Source organism: Protopterus annectens, chromosome 3.part0 (genome assembly GCF_019279795.1).
Source record: "Protopterus annectens isolate FY-2018-M chromosome 3.part0, PAN1.0, whole genome shotgun sequence".
Lineage (NCBI taxonomy): Eukaryota > Metazoa > Chordata > Ceratodontiformes > Protopteridae > Protopterus > Protopterus annectens.
The window spans coordinates 599,421,227-599,436,466 of record NC_056731.1 but is presented as its reverse complement, the minus strand read 5'-3'; the positions used below and the strand labels follow the sequence as shown (position 1 = coordinate 599,436,466).

General features: G+C 40.6%; 1 protein-coding gene across 3 annotated transcripts in view; it reads right to left on the bottom strand.

The window, feature by feature from the left end:
* Positions 1–15,240, bottom strand: part of ITGA9 (integrin subunit alpha 9) — a 5,160,704-nt gene that overhangs the window by 3,629,828 nt on the left and 1,515,636 nt on the right. The gene's annotated exons all lie outside the window — the stretch shown is intronic.

The window sequence follows — 15,240 nt, the reverse complement described above, 5'->3', positions numbered from 1 at the left end:
TGCGCAGAATACATCCTGGGATACCATCAGGTCCCATGGAAGTTGTGTACCTTACCTTGCATAGGGCCTGTAACACGATCAATGGAGATGTGAGGTACAAGACAAGTATTGGGGATGTCAAAAGGACATTTTTGGGGACAGGGGGGTGAAGTTTGTACTGAACCTATCTGCTAGCAGGTTGGCTAAGCCAACAGGATCAGTGTAAGTGATACTGTTAAGTACTAATTCGGAACAAACCTGGGCATTGCCATGGAGGTTCCTCACATAGATGAAGAAGATTTTATGGTTTCCCTTTGTTGTGGAGACTAGTTTCAATTCATAATTGGCCTTGGAGATTTTCAGTAGTGATCTAATTTGCTTGTTGAAGCTAAGGAGGGAATTTTTAGAGTTTGTTCCTTTTTACCCTTGGACAACAGTTTCTTCCTTTTTTCCTTTTCTTGTAAAACCTGTTGATAGAGGGTGTCCACCAAACAGTTTTGTGTTTCCTTGAGGAGCAGGTTTTACTTCTATTAGGTATGGCTGAGTCCATCCAGCTGTCCAGGTGCTTGTATACTGCATTGGTGTGCTGTTTAGCATATTTGTCTTCATCCTCTGAGGGAGGCGGTGGTGTAAAGCTACAGATACCCTCCTTTAGGAGGTTGTAGTTAGCTTTTGAGAAGTGTTTTAGCTTGATTACGGCTGGGGGCAGGGGATTGAGTGAGACAGAAACTTTGAATCGGACAGTCTGATGATCTGATCTTACCATGGAAGAACATACTATGGGAGTGGTACAACGGTCACCCATGTTGATGAGAACCATGTCCAGAATGTTTTCTCTCCTTGTGGGGGATGAGATGACCTGGTCTAGTGTGTTAGAATTGATGAAGTCAAGAAATTGTTGACAGAGTACATTAGTGCAGAATAGTTTACCCAGTCTATGGTGGGGTAATTAAAGTCACCAAGGATCAGGGTGTTAGGGGGTACCTTGATGGAGTCAAGTAGATCCAGGTAAGAGGAGTGGGTGTTCTGAGTCATGGAGGGGGGTCTAACTAGCTATACCTTGGATGGGTGTCTTGCTAACTGTCAGCTGTACCTGCAGTAGCTGCAGTGCATCATGCTGGCAAACCAGTCTGGAGGTGTGCCTGTCCTCAATGAAGATATAGACTCCACCACCCTAGGTCTTCCTGACCTCATTTTTGGGTCATAATGTGTGGAATGAGGTATAGCCTGGTAAGGCAGGGGTGCTCTCCACAGCCCTGAACCAAGTTTCTGCGACCACACAGACATTAGCATCTTCCAGTGCAAGGAGGGCCTCCATTGAGTCCATTTTCATTTTAAGGTTCTTAGTGTTAAGCAACATGACCTTCAATTTGCTTTTAGACAGATCTTTTATGTTGGAAGGTTTGTCTTTGGGACATTGCCTAAAAAAGGCACAATGGGGGAGGCGAAAGCCTTGGCCAGGATCCAGAAGCCCAGTGGTGACAGGTGAAGCCCATCTCTGGCAAATCTCACTTATCAACAATGCCCAAGTGAGGTATTGTGTTAAATGCCTCAGCTAAGTTGTGATATGTACTGTTTTACCTTCATTGCCATTGCCTTGGTGACCTTCTTCAGGAAATTAACTAGGTTCACTAGGCACGACCTTCCCTTAAGAAAGCCAAGCTGGGATGGGTCCAATGTCTGTAGATTGCCAATGACCTTGTTAATCATTTCCATGATAATTTGTTCCATTGCTTTGCATATTAGACTTGTCAGGCTCATGGGTCTGCAGTATACCTCTCAACCTGTGAACCTTAAAAATGTGGACAGAGAAGGCCAGTGAAAAATAGGTACAAATCTGTGCTCTGATTAACATAAAATTTGCATACATAATTATGTGACCCCACCCACTCCAATGGAATTGGGGATGCCAGCTTTCAAACCCAAACTGAAAAACAGACAACCAAAATATGGCTCCAGACCCTGTTGTAAATGGTAACCATTTTTTTTAAATGTGTAGCAATGATGTTGACTGGGAAGGAAGAATATGATGAACCTTAGGAGTTTGTTTTTGGTAACTTGCAGTGTGTGTGTTTTGTGTTAAAGGTAGGGCATTTAATGACAACTAATATTCTAATCTTAGCCAAAGAATATTATAGTTTATAAAGCCGCGGTGGTGCAGCGGTAGTGTTGTTGCCTCACAGCAAGAGGTTATCCTGTTTGATTCTCAGCTGGAGTGCCTTCTGTGTGTAGTCTGCATGTCCTCCCAGCTGTCGAGTGGTGTTTGAAAGACATGTGTGAATGGGCGTGCCTAAGCTGAAGGTTGGACATCGGGCTGGCAACTCAGCACTATAAAAATCTACTACCAATCATTAGCGGAGTTCAGTTGTGGCAACCCTAACTGGGAAAAGCCGAAAAGACAAACAAACTAGGTCCTCCAAAAGTCATTTTCTATGGCCTACTGATCAGTGGCATTGCTAGAGTTTGTGCTGCCCAGGGCTGTCTGAGTTTGCCAGCCTTCCACCCTCACAAAATGATGGCAAATGCGCTCCCCCCATACAAAGCTTTCCCCATACCTCTCAACCTGGAAAGATCAAAACTCTGGACAAAGCCCATGAAAAATAGGTACAAATCTGATTAACAAAATGTGCATACATAATTATGTAACCCCACCCACTCCAATGGAATTGTGGGATACCAACTTTCAAATGCAAACTGAAGAAAAGACAACCAAAAATGGCAACAGAGTCCCTCTGCAGCCATTCCAATTTCCCATTACCTGGCTATTTCACCCCATTTACCATAAACACTAATATGTGCATACTGCTTTACTTCTACAATGATTATTTGGATTTTATTTTTACATTTTATAGCACAATGCAAAAACACTAATAGACATCTGGTAAACAAAGCAATACTGTCACATAATGATAACAGACTTAGTATTAAAACGTCTGCCCTTGAACTCACATTCATTGAAACAGCATTGAAATCCACATCGCATCCAAAGAAAATGCATGAACCAATAATAACAAAACTGCCCCCATTCAGAACATTTCCATCATAAAAGTCTACTTCCACACAGACACAATATATATATATATATATATATATATATATATATATATATATATATATATATATAATGACTGTAGTGTAAGCCATAGGCATCATGCACAACTTCTCACACTTATTTCCAATTTTGTTTTTTTTTTTTTTGGGGGGGGTGCAAAAACCAGGGACACATTTTAAACATTGCTTGCATAATTTTGGAAAGTTGCTAGAATAAAATGTTATATTACCACCATGCATTTCACTGTCATGTCTTGAACTCAGCCAGGACCCTGTGCACTACAGTCAGAGCAACATACCACTGTGCCAAATAGTTTTCTGAAAGATAGGAAGACTGAAACTTAAATGGCTATCATTTAGCGAATTCAGTTCTCACTTCTCAACATAGCTCTCAACATCTTAGTCGAAAAAAACCTGGTCAAGGCCAATAATGGGGGAATACAGCCCCAAAATAGGGACAAATTTCAAATACTGATCTTATAAACTTACAAAATTGCTAGAATAACAGGTTTTGTGTTACAATTTAATTTCTGAAGAATATGAAGTCTGAAATTCAAATGCCTGTAATGTAATGAATTCAGTCCTTCAAGGATTTGCCACAAAAATCCTGAACCACAGAGATTATGAGGAACAGAACCAAAATATGAGGCATAAGTTCACAAGTGGCAGTGGCTAGGGACTTTAGGCTCTTTTATCCTGTACCCAAGGTAGGTACATGGTTTGAGCCTGAGTACCTCTCTAGCTACCAGGTGTATTCACCTGGGGCATTTTCACACACACAAAATCCTTTGGCCAATATAGTGTCAATCCACTTATTGCATGTCTTTGGAATGTGGGAACAATATCTCCATGGCTGATATTATTCATAACAGAAGCATTGAAGATACTCTGTGAGAGAAGTCTGTTTAGGTGTGCATGTAAGGTCTTAATGACACATTACCTCAGAAATCCAGGGGAAGCTTATAACATGATTGGGGTACAATGTCAGATATAAGGAGACCTGATGCTATATGGCAATTAGTTTGCCATTCACTACCACATACAACAAACCCCGGGAGATTTAGAATATTTTCGTGGAACTTTTTACACTCGGCAAACATGGAGGAAGACATTCCCAAATGTCAATCCAGAATGCTAGAAATCTGGGAACTTGGTGCATATTTTTTTGTTTCTGTGTAAGGTTAAGTGGTTAAAGTTGGCACTACCTTAGCTGATGACTGAGATGCTGTGTAGAAAGATAGAAATAATTGAAGAGTTTTTTTTTGAGGGGGTGGGCTGTTCAAGCAATATTGTACAACAGTAACAGAAGATTAATCAAATTCCAACTATAGATAATATAATACAAATTATGGACAAATCAGATTGAAGGAATAGTGATTTAGCCAGGAAGTTATTGAATAGACATGCAGCACCATGGTTAATTTGGCACATACAAATATAGCTATAGATACATGTCTGTAATCAGTGATTTATACAGTTATATATAAGACATTAATATTTTTATTTGTATGCTGTTAATATCATAAATTTGACACACTTTATAAGCAGTGTGGCGATTAATCTATAGTTCAAGCCAACAAACAGTGGATTATAACCAACTCTGTACATCAAAGTAAAATGAATTCTTCAACATACCAACATTTCAGAATTAACATAAAATTTCCCCAAGCACTAATAATTTGTAAAAGAAACTTCACTTATCCACAAGCGCACAAACCTTTTAATATAAAAACAACAAAGCTTTCAGACATAAAAGTCCTTCATCAGTGTTTCATCAAGACTTTTATGTCTCAAAGCTTTTTTGTCTTGCAAATACCTGTCAATACCTAATAATACCTAATAATAATAATACTACTACTAATAATAATAATAATAATATTTAATACCTGTCATGCTATTAACACAAACACATAAGCAGCACTAAACTTCTCTCCCCCTGAGAAACTATGCAGCATAAGAAATCTGGAAAAAGCCAACATTTATTGGTGATGTTGAAAGGCCCAAAACCAGGGACACATTTTAAACATTGCTTATACAATCTTAGAAAAGTTGTTAGAATAAAATTTTTGTGTTACCATGCATTTTCTGAAAGATAGCCATTAGTATCAGCCTTCCTATCATTATTTAGTGAATTAGTTTGAGATTGCATTGGTTTGGACATGTGCTGAGGAGGGAGGCTGGGTATATTGGAAAAAAGATGCTAGGGATGGAGCTGCCAGGTAGCAGGAAAAGAGGGTGGCCTAAGATAAGGTTTATGGATGTGGTGAGAGAGGACATGCAGGTGGTTGGTGTAACAGAACAAGATGCAGAGGACAAGAAGAAATGGAAACAGATGATCTGCTGTGGTGAGAAGAAAAAGGAGGAGAAAGGGAAGAATAATTCAGGCTCTTGCTCCTTGTACCTAAGGTACAGGATTTGAGCCTGTTTAACGCTAACCACTTTTACCCCCCCCCCCCAACTTGGCCAGCAGATAACATAAGACTTGGCAAACAGAACTTAGTGAGTGAGTGGCATTCTAATGAACAGATAAACTGAACGGCAGATGCACAAATGGCTGACTAGCATCTAAAATAAAGAGATAAACAATCAAATAAATTGAAATGGCCCGAAGATTCACAACAATGAATGGACTTTAAAACTAAAATAATGTGTGCAGATAATTGAGCGAGTGTCATTCTAATGAGCAGATGAACTGAATGGCTAGCAGCTGCACTAGTGCACACGAAGTGAAATTGTGAGCGGCGTCATAAAATAATGCTTGCAGCCAGCAGATCAAAACAATGGCGGCATGATTAAATAATGCTTGCTAGCAGATAAACTAAATACACAAACCTAATGAGCAGATAAACTGATGCACAACAATGGTTAATGCCATCAGATAAACTAAATGCACAAAACAGTGGAGTTGTAATGCACACAGTTCTTGGCCAGACTTACGAATGCACAACAATGAATGGACTTATGATAAAATAAATTAACTTCACACTTGGCCAGCAGATAAAACTTGCCCACTTGGCCAGCCCAGCAGATAAAATAAAAATAAAGTTTACCGGCCTGATAGATAACAGTTTTCTTACCTGGAGGCCTGGAACATGTGGGAGGACACTGCAAAACGTATGCACATATGTAGCCATTGTTGTTATATTCCCTATTTCCCTCCAAATCCAACAGGCAGTAGCTGATGTCATCACACACTCCCCTGTAGGCTGGTGGTGACATCAGCCATAAATTTAAAGTGCCAATAAAAAAAATAAAAAAATCAGAAATTTAGGGGGCCACTAGGGAATTTGTGGCACCCCAATATTTTGCCCTCAAAACCAGTAAATACTGAGGAATTCAGTATGGTTAAGAGATGCAGTCTGCAGTTCCTGGGGTCAGTTGATATGCACTTATGTACAGGGATGACAGTTGCAGTCCACCATTCCCTTGGTATGCAACCTGTTTTGAGGCTGTAGATGAAGAGTGCTTCAAATGGTCCTTAAAGGTCATGTTTTAGACTATTCAGGAGGCAAACAGAGGATATACTTGAGGCAGTGTTTTTGGCCTTAATGAGTCCCACCATAACCTGATTCCTGATAATAGTTGGGGAGGGGGTATGCTAGTATGGATTTAACATGGGGTAGCCAGGGAGGAGTGGGGGGGTGAAATTTGAGCCGAATCAAGCCACTAGATTTGCTGTGTCTCCCTTATCAGTGAAGGATTAGTGCAGTCTCAGATGTTTTATATAATGAACAGGATGTATGACATCACACATGAAGGGTATACTGAGGCTTCCTGCAAAATGAATGTTGTTCATAGGTGTGTATTAGGCGAACAACCACAAGAGCCTTTTTAAGCCTAGCCATGCATCCCAAATCTCTGACAAGTTCTGGTACACTAGATAAGTGTAAGCAGAGGCTTGGGAAATGAAGCATTTACAAGCAGGTATCTGGGAGATGAACCATTTACAGGCTCCCCGTGTCCATTGGAGATATAGGTGACAAACCAAAGATGAATTTCTTCTTCATCATCCAATTGTCCAGGTTACACTTGAATTGGGTTAAGGAGGAAGTCTGCTTCACATGGATGTTGAGCTTGTTCACGAGAAGTGGTAGTCTCTGGGAATGCATACCTCTTTGTACAGCATGCCCTATTTATATCACAGGTATGGTTTAAGTCTTTAGATCAGGTAATTTTGGTGCTGTTTGTTTTGCAGATATGCAGGAGGTCTATCAGTGTGTAATCTGACAATGCCTTGTATGCCAGGCATAGATCTCCCCTAAACAGCCTGTAGGAGACAGAATATGGAGAAAGGGCCTTGAGTTGGTATGCATAGGACATGGTACTTACACCTGGATTCTTTTAGAAAGGAACCTGTGTGAACGTTCCAGTTGTTGGATGTGCTTGGTTAGGTATATACAAAAGGGGGCATTGTTCTCAATGATAGGTCTGATGAATGCCGAATACAAAGGAACAGTGACCTCCTTGGACCTAGATGACATACTTTTGTTTTTAAGTTGCACAACATAGAATGATTTCCTCACTACTTGTAGACACATGATGGTAAAAGGCTAGATTATTGTTTGTGTGTGTCTTTAAGTCCGTGACTACTGGGTGAACTCTTAGGGGTGTGTTGTCAATATGACGGTTATCAAGGTGGATAACTTCCTGAAGGATACACCTATGCATTTCTTGGTTTTTACTTTTAGTTCCTTGCTCTGACACCAGTTATTTGTCTGAGTCACCCGTTTCTGGAGAACATTTGTGTTGGTGAAGTATTCTATGACTGCTCCAAATTGGTAATCGTTTGCAAATTTATTCACTTTAGTGACTTAATAAAAGCAAATGCCAAAAATGAGTGGTCCCAGGACCAATCCCTGAGGGACTCCACTTGTGACTGGCCTCTTTGTACAGGTTGATGACAAAATTCTAAAATTTGGTGTCCAGCAGGCTATCCAGTGGGTGACATAAGGGTTTATACCAAACCTCTTGAGTTTGTCAACAATGCCTGAGTGGGGTACTATGTAAAATGCCTTAGACAAGTCAATGTAGGCAGTGTGGAACATTTTGTACTCATCCGCCGCTTTGATGACCTTCTTAATGAAGTCCACCAGGTTAAGTAGGTATGACCTGCCCCTGATGAAACCAAACTGGGTTTGGTCCATTCTGGAGATTTCCCATGTCATTATTGCTCCATAAATGTCTCCTTGGCTTTGCATACAACACTAGTGAGACTTATAGGTTTCCAGTTTCCAGGGTCTGTAGATGCCCCACATTTGTGCAAAGGGATGACAGTTGCTGTTCTTCATCCATGAGGCACAGAACTTGTTTGGAGGCTACAGTTAAATAGTAACTGCAGATGGTCTGATAGGTCATGTTTCATGCTATTTAGAATGCATTGTTTGGGCCCATTGAATGAGTGTCCTTGGCCTGAGAGAGAACATTAAGTACGTTTTCCCTAGTGATAAGCTGTGGTGGTTTAGCGGTTAGCATTGTCGCCTCACAGCAAGAGGTTCTCTGGTTTAGTTCTTGGCTGAAGCACCTTCTGTGTGTAGTCTGCATGTCCTCCCTATGGTCAAGTCAGTTTTAAATACATGCAGGTAGGTGTGTGTGTATATGTGTTTGCCTTCTGTGAAGGTTGGGCGTCGAGCTGCCAATTCAACACCATAAAAACACCACTGCAAGTTAGTCTGCAGACCAGTAATCCACTGTGATGACCCTTAACCAAGAAAAGCTGAAATATAAAGTAGGAGGAGTTATATTTGATGGTATTTCCTGAGAGGAGGTTGATGGGGAGTGAGGAATAATGTTGGGAGGTGAATTTCTCATCAATTAGGTTTGCTGTATCTTCTGGTCTATCCCTTTTTTAAATTTCTCCAAGTCTTTTGGGTTTCTAATACCATGATGGGAATGGACTCCATTCCTACATTAAAGTACGGTTAAAGTTCATGAAATTAGTATTGTTTCAAACTTTGATGTTAGCCAGAAGTGCTCTTCGCAGAACCCGTAATGTGCCCAATAATGACTCCTTCTGCAATTCATATGGAGTTACATGTACTGGTAACGTACATAAGTATGTTTGTAAATTCTTTTATAAGACCTGTTGCCCCTTCTACTATTGGGACTGTCTGGGTATCCTTCTTCCACCTTGCCCTCATTTATGCCTGTAAATCTTAGTATTCTATGACTTTGACCACAGGGAGGACATGCAGACTACACACAGAAGGTGCTCCAGCACAGCAATTTCTGTACCCAAGACATTGTAGTCACTGGGTGCAGCAATTTCAATGATCAATGCTAATTTTGTCATCTTTTCAAGGACTACTATATCTGGTTTTCTCGCATCTATTTTTTGAACTGTTGGTAAAGTGTGAGACCATGTGATATAAACTTCACCATTTTCTGTGATGCTTCGTGGCTCATGCAGACTACACACAGAAGGTGCTCCAGCACAGCAATCTCTGTACCCAAGACATTGTAGTCACTGGGTGTAGCAATTTCAATGATCAATGCTAATTTTGTCATCTTTTCAAGGACTGCTATATCTGGTTTTCTCGCATCTATTTTTTGAACTGTTGGTAAAGTGTGAGCCCATGTGATATAAACTTCACCATTTTCTGTGATACTTCGTGGCTCATGTTTCCAGTGTTCTTCAGACACATCAGTATCATAATGTTTGCACAATCCCCAATGCAAGAGTCTTGCCACATTATTATGCTTTTCAGTATAAAGTCCTTCTGTCATTCATATATCACAACCAGGTACAAGATGTGTGACTGTTTCCAATTCTGTTTTACAAAACCTACATTTGTCCATTTCTCCCACATGTTCAGTGGACTTTGTCAACCAATGTGTACATAGTCTACTATTTTGGGCTGCCAATATTAACCTTTCATCTTTTGGTTTAAATCCACCTCTCCTTAACCATTCCTGCATTTGATCCTGATCAACATGAGCTTGTTCCAAGAGCTTCCTATACTTGCAAGTGTATTTATGCATTTTCCACATTTCTTGCCTTCTCATCTGATCCTTCAACTTATATTCTTTCTTTAGATTATTGACAGATTTAGTTGCTTCCTGATTTTTATGTACTTATGGTTTGATTTCCATTCCCAGTTGATGCCAATACGCTTCTGCTAAACTAAGTGTAGTAACACTTAACAAGTGACATTAAATATATTGCTGGATGTTTTTTTTTGTACTACTTTTGGCAATAACAGCTGGTATCCAGAAATGGCTGCCTGGTGGGGGATCAGGAGGTAGAGTGGCTTTCAGCTTTATCTAATTAGAGTGATGTTCTTCAGCACGTGAATTTGAGTGTTAAAACTTCCATGTTCTATAGTGTTACACATTGAAAAACTCTGTCCTATATTTGAATGAATCAATAGCCACTGCAAATGCTGAACTGAATGAGTTCAAAATAACGTGTTGTAAGTGTGTGAAAATAGTTATTTTATTTACCATGCCTTGAGTTTCCTAGATGAACTGAGTAAATGTTCTGTGTTTTGCTTATATGTTCCAAATTGTTAGAGGTAATGTGGTGTCCCATATTATGGAGCTAAAATATTGAAAACTATGGGATGCAAACAGTGAAAGAAAGGAAATGGCAGGCAGATGCAGTTAACATTAAAGTGACCATTGCTTTGGCTTGGTGGAAGGTGTGAACCAAGCTTAGTGTATCAATGATTTAAGTTGAAGTCCATTGCTGTAAATGGGTGTGCTTTCACTTTTAATAGCAGAAAACAAGATTTATTTGTCAGCAGTGGAAACAATATACATTATCCACAGCACAAATACACTTTGCATTATGTATTTTTATTAAATTTCTGTGGCGGTTAACACTGGGGCAAGACGATAGCTTCCATTTTCTTCTCAATTAGCCGTTAAAACTATAGAGAATGTGGATATAATTTTTCATGTCAAGTAATGTATAAAAGCTAAAGGCAGTTACATGATCACTATTGCATGATTATTGATATTGCTTGTTGAATGGGGACAATATATGTCAAACAGTAACATAGTATGTCAGAATTAGCTAAATTATTTGCAATGAAACTTCAAAGACAGACAAATGTATAGGCCAGTGATGGAGAACCTATGACACACTTGTCAGAGATGACAAGACTCCACGACATTTTGGGTGACATATCAGCAATCACCAACACCCGAGTTACAAAAGACACTGCTTTTGCATTCATTGCTCATGTGAAGTGCAATTAATTATTTTAGGTTTGGCGTGTCAAAAGCACCTGGCACAAAAGGTTCACCATCACTGGTATAGCCTTTCAGTATAGGTCCCCTGGGGTTTTAGTTTGTGTGCCTTTGCTGCAAGTTCTGACATTTTACATAACATTTGGTTTTCATTGGGGTGCTATGGTGACATTTGGTTCAGTACTCTCAGTACAACAGTGGTCTGATTAATATTTCATTGGTTTTTCATTTCATCAAAAATATACTTTATTTCTTCTGAATACATATTTTTTTAGTCACTGAGTGTGTGACCCCTCCCACCCTCAATTAGCTTCATGGGTAGTAAACTACATTACAAGAAGATACATGTGTGTGTGTGTGTGTGTGTGTGTGTGTGTGTGTGTGTGTGTGTGTGTGTGTGTGTGTGTGTGTGTGTGTCTTACAGCTCCAGCAACCAGTAAATGCATTTGGTATCTGAGGGTCTTGATATATTTTCCTGAGAAATTTGATATAATAATTTGTCAGTATATGTATAAAAATAATTTTATTTAGGTGTTCTTATGAAGTCAGGATCAAAATGCTCTTTTCTATGAAAAATTAGTAATTTCTGTCATTTTCAATTGCAATATCAAAACAGGCATATTGTGTGTACTCTGAGAGGCATGCACATATTTGAGATTCATAGATTGTTACTAGGCTGATAATCAGAGGTGCCTTTCTAGGACTAGCCAAGTTGTTCCAAAAGAATAACAATATCCTGTATCTGAATAGGACACTGAGAGCCAGACATTTATAGGATACCTCTGTCCATAAGGAACATGGGTGCCAATACCGGTGTAAATGTTCTATTCCCCATTCACTGGTCTATATTGCACTTAAACTGGCTAATAGATTAACTCAGCTTCATGTGGATGGGAAGCCTGTTCCATTGGAATGTCAGTCTGTGTGACACATATCTGTCTTTCCATCATGTTCTGTTTAAGTCACAGACAAAATTCAGGTCCCTAGACCCTGTATTTCTGGTACTCTTTGACTTACAAATATATAGGAGGTTCATAAGTGTGTAGTTTGCGGATGCCTTATAAGTCAAGCATAGATCACCCCTCAGCAATCTATAGGAGACAGAGTAGATGGAAAAGGGAGAGGGCTTTAAGGTGTGGTGCATAAGGGAGGTTTGTTATGCCTTGTATTCTTTTTGTAAGGAACCTCTGCGGTAACTCTAGATGCTGCATATTCCTGGCCAAGTACCTACCAGAAGGAGCATTGTACTCTATGATTGGCCTGATAAGGGTAGAGTGCAATGGGATAATGAACACTTTGACTCTAGATGCCATGCCTTACTTATAAGTTGCCCAACATAAAAGGATTTCCTCACCACTGTGGCCAAATGGTGGTCAAAGGTAAGGCTGCTGTCAATGTGTGTACCCAGATCCCTGACCATTGAGACAACTCTTAGGGGTGTATTATCAACATGATAATTAGCCAGGGTGGTTGACTTCCCAATGGGTACAATTATGCTTTTCTTAGCACTGAGTTTAAGACCATGGCTTCAGCATTATTTGTTAGTCAGAGATAGACCTTCTTGAAGAATGCTAGAATCTGCATGGGAGTCAATGATAACCCCCAGCTTGCAATCATCTGCAAACTTAGGCAACCATAGATCTTCAGCATTTACTTCCATTTCAGAGAAATAGATGCAAAAATGGTGCAGACTCAGTACAGAGCCCTGGGGGACTCCACTAGTAACTGACCATTTGGTGGAGGTGGCCTCACCTACTTTGACCTCCTGGGTCCTATCAGTGATATTCACTTGTCTACTTTCTTTAAAGGTATTAAGCTGTACAAAATAATATGAAAGTGAGGTTGTCAGAGGGTCTTCTGAAATATCAGTGCAAGGATACTTTCGATTGAAGCTAGGGTGGAATTCAGGTTAGAATGCCCTTTGTAAATTGAGTAAGTAATGTCAAGTTTAAGAGTTTTGCAAAGTAGTTTACATCATTCATAATGGGTAGTACGCAGGCCTTTCAGCACATTTACAAACAATATTCTTCCTTTTCTACACTGTAAGACATAGGTTCATAGGTTCATAGGTTCATACTAGGCTATCTGCCCGAGGGCATTTACAAGCCTAGCCCATCGTTTTGTGGCTTAGGCCACCCCTTTAGTATGGGGAACTATACCCATTATTTTTCTGTGCCTCTGTCGAGCAGTGACACTGAGGTAATCCCTGGGGTATATCTGCGATCTCCCATCCATTGGTCAAGATTTCTCTTGAACAAGGCCAGCGAGGTGCTCTGCCTCACATGTACCGGGATTTTGTTCCACAGCATAGGGAGTCTTTGGGTGATGAATCTATCCCTCCAGCACGTCCTATTAATAGCCGTGTCAAGGTTTAAGTCTCCCGCCTATGTGGCTCTGATGGATCTAGATTTTTTGAGGTGAAGCATATTCATCAAATCTGGGTTTGACATGGCCTTGTATGTTAGGCAAAGGTCACCTCTGAGCAAGCCGACTGAATAGAGCTGGAGTTCTTTCAGTCGGGCAGCATAGGACAGATTTTGAGACCCTTTATCCTTTTGGTGAGGAACTTTGTGGCCTCTCCAGCTGCTGCAAGTGTCGGGTCAGATACATTCGAATGGGGCATTGTACTCAATCATTGGTCTGATGAGTGATGAGTAAAGGAGACTATGACCTCCCTTGATCTAGATGAGAATCCCTTCATGATAAGGTGGGCAATGTAGAAGGTCTTCCTAACTACTTTAGCTACATGGGTGTCGAATGACAGACTACTATCAACCTGGGTCCCCAGGTCCCTGATAACTTCTTCTGTGCTCAGTGGATTGCCACCTATTTGGTAGCTAGGGGTAACCTTGTTTTTCCCGAAGGGTATGACTATGCATTTTTGGCATTTAACTTTAGGCCGTGGCTCTGGCACCAGTTATCCGTTTCTGTGAGACCCTTCTGAAGGATATCTGTGTCAGATGTGTTTTCTACTATGGCGCCAGTTTGCAGTCATCTGCAAACTTTGTCAGCCATAACCCTCCTGTGTTTGCTTGTACTTGGAAAAGTAGATGCCAAACAAGAGTGGGCCCAGGACTGAGCCCTGTGGGACACCACTTGTGACAGGCTTTGAGTCTGACATGGCGCCAGCAGCTCTGACCCTGTGGGTTCTGTCACTCAGCCAGTTTGCAACCCATCTTGTGATGTATGGGTTGACATTTAAGCTGATGAGTTTTTCAATGATACCCGAATGGGGTATTGTATCGAAGGCCTTAGCCAGATCGAGGTAGGCTGTATGGACTGCCTTTCCTCATCAATGGCTTTGGTGACTGTTTGAAAAAGTCAACCAAGTTTAAAAGGCATGATCTGCCTTTGACAAAGCCAAACTGGGTTGGATCCAAAGTCTGCAAATTCCCTATGTCTTTATTTATGAAGTCCATTATGATCCTCTCCATGGCTTTGCAGATAAGGCTTGTCAAGCTAATGGGCCGGTAATTTCCAGGGTCGGTGGAGGCACCGCTTTGTGAAGTGGTACCACAGTTGCAGTCGCCACTCCTGGAGTGCGTATCCAGAGGTAAGACTTTGATTAAACAGCTGTCCTAGCTGTGGGTTTAATTCCTCATTGAGTTCATGGAGCACACAGCCGGGGACACCATCAGGTCCCATGGATGCTGTGTTTTTGCTTTGGAGAGAGCAGTTCTCACTTGGGCGCTGGAGATGTTTGGGGGCTGCAATCGTTTGGTATAGATATCTCTCCTTTGGGGAGGGGAGAAGTTTGCACTGAACCTGTCAGCCAGTATGTTGGCAATGTCTGTAGGATCAGTAATCTTCACATCATTTTGAACTAGCTCTGAGCATATCTGGGAGTTTCCTCCCAGGTTTCTAACATAGCTAAAGAAGGCCTTATGATTGTCTTTTGAGTCTTTAGCTATTTTTCTCTCGAAATTTGCTTTGGATGATTTTATGAGAGCTCTTAGATTTTACTTATAGTGATCAAGGGTGTCTTACCTTTTAAGGATTTTGCTCTATCTTGTAGTAGCT